The following is a 7,240-nucleotide window of genomic DNA, read 5'->3' on the forward strand; positions in this document are numbered from 1 at the left end:
GCACTCAAAACGTGCGGCTATCCTAAATGGGCGTTCTTAAAGTCAGCAAAGAGGCACAGAAAAGAAGACCAGACACCAGCGAGGGAGGATAAGAAGGACAGACGCAACAACATTGTCATCCCCTATGTAGCCGGTGTATCAGAGAAACTCAGGAGAGTTTTCTCCAAGCATGACATCCCAGTGTATTTCAGACCCAGCAACACGCTCAGACAGAAACTGGTTCACCCGAAAGACAAAACGCCAAAACACAAACTTAACAATGTGGTGTATGCTGTACAGTGCAGCGAGGAATGCTCAGACCTCTACATTGGAGAGACCAAACAGCCACTTCACAAGCGCATGGCACAACACAGAAGAGCCACCTCCACAGGACAAGACTCAGCAGTCCATCTGCATCTTAAGGATAAAGGACACTCTTTCGAGGATGCCAATGTTCACATTTTGGACAGAGAGGACAGATGGTTTGAAAGAGGAGTGAAAGAAGCCATCTATGTCCACTGTGAGCGACCATCTTTGAACAGAGGCGGGGGTTTACGACACCAACTCTCTGCCATCTATAATCCATTTTTGAGATCCCTTCCCAGACGCCTTAACGCCCACTCACATCCTGGGCCATCTGACCTCAGGAATTCGCATGATAAGGTGGGGCCAGGTTTCACAATGAACACACCCGAAACTCTGGCTGATTGGGACCCACGCCCAGTTTCCCACCTTGGCTCAGGCGATTAGAGGATCATCAGGGGGTCCTTTTGTCCCTCCGTGGGGGGTCACTCCCACTAGGTTTATATCTGGGACTCTCCACCATTTGACCTTAGAACTGAAGAAGCTTCTCGGATGAGAGGTGAAACGTCTTCAAGCAACTTAAAGAAGTCCAGACGCTTTTCTTTGCAAGCTCCTTTGACTACGATGACCTGGATGACTGAGAACCTTCACAGACAACATACTGTACTGTAAATATACATACTATATGTACACATATACATACTTTATAACTAAAACTAATGTAGAAAGACCTCATTAAAGCTATAATTTTAACACAAACATTTACACAAAATGCTAATGGAGCCATTACAGCTTTTATTGTTATTTATCATGTTCCAAAAAATATTGATCACAGCTGATCTGAAAAGAATTTCATGCCACAGGCCCTTGAACCTTTACAATGGTCCAGATCTGGAGAAGAAATAACAGGGGCATGGGATGGGCCACTAAAGAAAACTTAACTTATAAAACAGTTTTGTTTTTAAAAGTATAACAGTTCACATACCACATACAAGCTCATGAACCCCATGAACCCCTGTAGCTAATCCCTTAATAAAACAAAAAACAATAAAAATTGTTTCTTACACAGTCCACAAAATAAGCATGTCCAGGACCCAGTAAAACTAATGTAGAACAAGCGCATGCAAACGATATAACATGTCTTTTAAAACAAACGCAAAATATAACCATGCTCGACATGTAGATACTGCATAGTCAAAGAAAAAAGTTGTCTTACCTCTCAAAGAAACAGCAGTTTGGCACCAAAACAACGTTTTCAAGTTAAATTTGAAGTCCTGCGCATGAGCAGGCACAAGCCGTGAAACCTTCTTGTTCTTCGCGGTTTTATTACAACTGTTTTTGCATTACTGCCATCTTGTGGATATACAAAGTATATCAATCCTAATTGACTTAACTTAAATGATCTGCCATCAAGTAACACATTAGTATTATGTACGTTGAATAATAGACACAATTACGTAGACTTGATTAGAAAAACATATGTTAACTTAACAAAAACCCCTCCTTGAATCGCTACCTTATTGTGGTGGAGGGGTTTGTGTGTCCCAGGGATCCCAGGGGCTATGTTGTCTGGGGGCTTTTGCCCCCTGGTAGGGTCTCCCATGGCAAATTGGCCCTGGGTGAGGGACCAGACAAAGAGCGATTCATAAGACCCTTATGAAAAGGACACCAAGGGAACAGTTTACCCTGCCCGGGATAGGGTTACCGGGGCCCCGCCCTTTAGCCAGACCCGGGGAGGGCGCCCGAGGGCGAGCGTCTGGTGGCCGGGCCTTAGTCCATGGGGCCCAGGAGACATGGGCCCATCCTCCCGCAGGCCCACCACCCGCAGGAGGCGCCATAGGGGTCGGGTGCATTGTGTGTCGGGTGGCGGCCAGGAGCGGAGGCCCTGGCGGACTGACCCCCGGCTGCCAAGACTGGCAATAGGGACATGGAATGTCACCTCTCTGGTGGGGAAGGAGCCTGAGTTAGTGCGTGAGGTTGAGAGGTACCGGCTAGATATAGTCGGGCTCACCTCTACACATGGCTTGGGCTCTGGAACCAGTCTCCTGGAGAGGGGCTGGACTCTGTCTCAGTCTGGAGTTGCCCCTGGTGAGAGGCGGCGGGCTGGGGTGGGTATCCTACGTTGGGGTTTTTCCCGGTGGACGAGAGGGTTTGTTCCCTGCGCCTTAGGGTCGGGGAATGGGTCCTGACTGTCATCTGCGCTTATGCGCCGAGTGGCAGTTCAGAGTACCCAGCCTTCTTAGAGTCCCTGGGGGGGGGGGGGGGGGGGTGCTGGAGGGTACTCCACCTGGAGACTCTGTTGTCCTGCTGGGAGACCTCAATGCTCACGTGGGTAACGACAGCGAGACCTGGAGGGGCGTGATTGGGAGGAACGGCCTCCCTGATCTGAACCCGAGCGGTGCTTTGTTATTGGACTTCTGTGCTAATCACAGTTTGGCCATAAAGAACACCCTGTTCGAACATAAGAGTGTCCATAAGTGCACGTGGCACCAGGACGCTCTAGGCCGTAGGTTGATGATCGATTTTGTAATCGTATCAGCAGACCTGCGACCATATGTTCTGGAAACTCGGGTAAAGAGAGGGGCTGAGCTGTCAACTGATCACCACCTGGTGGTGAGTTGGATCAGGTGGCGGGGGAGGACGCTGGACAGACCTGGTGCACCTAAACGCGTAGTGAGGGTGTGCTGGGAACGTCTAGCAGAGGCCCCAGTCCGCGAGATCTTCAACGCACACCTCCGGCAGAGCTTCAACAGCATTCCGAGGGAGACTGGGGACATTGAGTCCGAATGGACCATGTTCAGCGTCTCCATTGCCGAAGCTGCTGCATTGAGCTGCGGCCGCAAGGTGGTTGGTGCCTGCCGTGGTGGTAATCCCCGAACCAAATGGTGGACACCAGAGGTGAAGGGAGCCACTAGGCTGAAGAAGGAGTCCTATCGGGCTTGGTTAGCCTGTGGGACTCCGGAGGCAGCCGACAGGTATCGACAGGCCAAGCGGAATGCGGCTCGGGCAGTGGCTGAAGCAAAAACTCGGGTGTGGGAGGAGTTCGGAAAGGCCATGGAAAAAGACTTTCGGACTGCCTCGAAGAGATTCTGGCAAGCCTTCAGACGTCTCAGGAGGAGAAAGCGGTGCTCTACCCGCGCTGTGTATAGTGCTGGCGGAGCGCTGGTGACGTCGACTGAGAAAATTGTCAGGCGGTGGAAGGAATACTTCGAGGACCTCCTTAATCCCACTGACACGTCTTCCGAGGAGGAAGCAGAGTCTGGGGATGAGGGGAATGACCCGCCAATTTCCGGGGGCAAGGTCACTGAGGCAGTTAAACAACTCCTTGGTGGCAGAACCCCTGGTGTTGATGAGGTCCGCCCCGAGTTCCTGAAGGCTCTGGACGTTGTAGGGCTGTCCTGGTTGACACGCCTCTGCAATGTTGCGTGGAGATCAGGGGCAGTACCTGTGGACTGGCAGACCGGGGTGGTGGTCCCCATCTTTAAGAAGGGGGACCGGAGGGTGTGTTCCAACTACAGGGGGATCACACTCCTCAGCCTCCCTGGGAAAGTCTATGCCAGGGTGCTGGAAAGGAGAGTTCGTCCGTTAGTCGAACCTCGGATACAGGAGGAACAATTCGGTTTTCGTCCTGGTCGCGGAACACTGGACCAGCTCTTTATCCTCTCCAGGATACTTGAGGGTGCATGGGAGTTTGCCCAACCAGTCTACATGTGTTTTGTGGACTTGGAGAAGGCATTCGACCGTGTCCCTCAGGGTGTCCTGTGGGAGGTGTTGCGGGAATATGGGGTGTCTGGCCCATTGCTACGGGCCATTCGATCCCTATACAACCGTTGCAAGAGCTTGGTTCGCATTGCCGGCAATAAGTCGGACTCGTTCCCGGTGGGTGATGGGCTCCGCCAGGGCTGTCCTTTGTCTCCGGTTCTGTTCATAATTTTTATGGACAGGATTTCTAGGTGCAGCCAAGTGGCGGAGGGCTTTCGCTTTGGTGGCCTCAGAATCTCATCTCTGATTTTTGCAGATGATGTGGTTCTGTTGGCTTCATCGGGTGAGGGCCTCCACCTCACACTGGAACGGTTCGCAGCCGAGTGTGAAGCAGCGGGAATGAGAATCAGCACCTCCAAATCTGAGGCCATGGTTCTCAGCCGGAAAAGGGTGGAGTGCCCACTCTGGGTCGGGGATGAGTTCCTGCCCCAAATGGAGGAGTTCAAGTATCTCGGGGTCTTGTTCGCGAGTGATGGGAGAAGGGAGCCGGAGATCGACAGACGGATTGGGGCTGCAGCTGCAGTAATGCGGACGCTGCACCGGTCCGTCGTGGTGAAGAGGGAGCTTAGTGTAAAAGCGAAGCTCTCAATTTACCGGTCGATCTACGTCCCTACCCTCACCTATGGCCACGAGCTGTGGGTAGTGACCGAAAGAACGAGATTGCGGATACAAGCGGCAGAAATGAGCTTCCTCCGAAGGGTGGCTGGCCTCTCCCTTAGAGATAGGGTGAGAAGTTCGGCCATCCGGGAGGGGCTCAGAGTAGAGCAGCTGCTGCTCCACATCAAAAGGAGCCAGCTGAGGTGGTTCGGGCATCTGATAAGGATGCCCCCTGGGCGCCTCCTGGGTGAGGTGTTCCAGGCATGTCCCACCGGGAGGAGGCCCCGGGGCAGACCCAGGACACGCTGGAGAGATTATATCTCTCGGCTGGCCTGGGAACACCTTGGTATTCCCCCGGATAAGCTGGAGGAGGTGGCTGGGGAGAGGGAGGTCTGGGCCTCTTTCCTTAGGCTGCTGCCCCCGCGACCCGGCCCCGGATAAAGCGGATGAAGATGGATGGATGGATGGAACTTAACAAAAACATATATTTTAAGTAAAATGAAAATAAAAAATTAATATACACTGTGTTCAGTGTATCCCCCTCATTCATTTTTTTGAACCTGCCTGTCTACTGTCTAGTGGCTCATCTAACAAACTGGAACATAGGTTGGATTTCAAATTCAAATTCAAATTCAAATTTTATTTGTCACGTACACAGTCATACACAGTACGATATGTAGTGAAATGCTTGGACAACTGCTCGTGACCTAAAGAAAACAAAAAAGGAAAAGGCTATGAATAAGATAGGAAATAAATATGAAAAATTAAAAAGGGTAAATTTAACTAGGAAGGAATAAAATATAAATTAAGGTTAAAAATGAAATAACTGTACAACACAAATTAGAATGAAGGGTAAATTTAACTGGGAAGAATAAGATAAAGATAAATATATAAATTAAAGTTGAAAATAAAATAACTGTACAACAAAATACACAATATAGAACTATATAAGAATGTATGAAGAAATCTAAATATAAATAAATATATACACAATAACAGCAGCTGTACAAGTATTAACCGGAAATGAAGAATATAGTGACCAGTGTTGTGCAAAACCAAAGTCCAGAAAGTCCAGTGTGTGTGTGTAAGAACCATATGTGTGGGTCAGTACTGTGTGGTGGTGTGATTGAGAGACCGTATCGCCTGCGGGAAGAAGCTCCTCCTCAGTCTCTCTGTGTTGGTCTTCAGGGAGCGGAATCGCTTTCCTGACCTCAACAGAGAGAACAGTCTGTTGTTGGGATGGCTGAGGTCCTTCACGATCTTCCTGGCCTTGGTCCAGCACCGCCTGCTGTAGATTGAGTGCAGGTCAGGGAGCTCGGAGCGGATGGTGCGCTCAGCTGACCGCACAACCCTCTGTAGAGCTCGTCTGTCCTGCATGGTGCTGTTCCCGAACCAGGTTAAGATGTTTCCCGCCAGGATGCTCTCTATGGTGCACGAGTAAAAGTTCCTGAGCACCTTGGAGGGCAGTTGGAAGTCTCTCAAGCGTCTGAGGTGGTAGAGACGCTGTCGGGCCTTTTTCACCACGGAGTTGATGTGACAGGACCATGACAGGTCCTGCGTGATGTGAACTCCGAGGTATTTGAAGCTGTCCACTCTCTCCACTGGGCACTCGTTGATGACGGGGGTCTGGTAGTTCCTCTCCTGCTTAGTGCTGAAGTCCACTATCAGCTCCTTTGTCTTACTGACGTTTAGAAGGAGGTTGTTCCTCTGGCACCAGTTCTCCAGATTCCGAATCTCCTTCAGGTAGGCCGTCTCGTTGTTATCAGAGATCAGGCCCACCACGACGGTGTCGTCAGCAAACTTGATGATGGTGGTGGAGCTGGTAGTGGCCACACAGTCATATGTGTACAAAGAGTACAGCAGGGGGCTCAGAACACACCCCTGGGGGGCTCCAGTGCTGAGAGTGGTGGAGGCTGAGACATGTCCGCCCATCCTTACTGCCTGTGGTCTGCCAGTTAGGAAGTTGGAGATCCACTGACACATAGATGAGCTGAGTCCCAGATGCTCCAGCTTGGTGGTGAGTGTGGAGGGAATTATGGTGTTAAATGCAGAGCTGTAGTCTATGAAGAGCATTTTAACATAATTCCCCCTTCTAGTGTCCAAGTGAGTCAGTGATGTGTGGAGGAGATGAGAGATGGCATCGTCTGTGGAACGATTTGGACGGTAAGCGAACTGTAGTGGGTCCAGTGTGTCTGGTAGTGAAGAAATGATGAAGTCTCTGACCAGGCGTTCAAAGCACTTCATCACTACTGAGGTGAGGGCTACAGGGCGATAGTCATTGAGAGAAGCAGGGTGGGGTTTCTTCGGGACAGGAACAATGATGGACTCTTTGAAGCATGTGGGGATCACCGACTGAGATAAAGAGATGTTGAATATCTCAGTGAACACAGGAGCTAGCTGGTATGCGCAGTCTCTTAGGATACGACCTGGGATGCCGTCTGGTCCTGCTGCTTTCCTGGTGTTCACTCTTTTGAAGGCTCTCCTTACTTCATGCTCGGAGATGACGAGCACGTTTCCGGTGCTGGCAGTATCTTCCTGTCTGCAGCCGTTAGCGCCGCTAACACTAGCATTGTTGGAGACCTTAGCTGCAGCCTCGAAG

This window comes from Aulonocara stuartgranti, assembly GCF_965226115.1.
Source record: "Aulonocara stuartgranti genome assembly, chromosome: 1".
NCBI lineage: Eukaryota > Metazoa > Chordata > Actinopteri > Cichliformes > Cichlidae > Aulonocara > Aulonocara stuartgranti.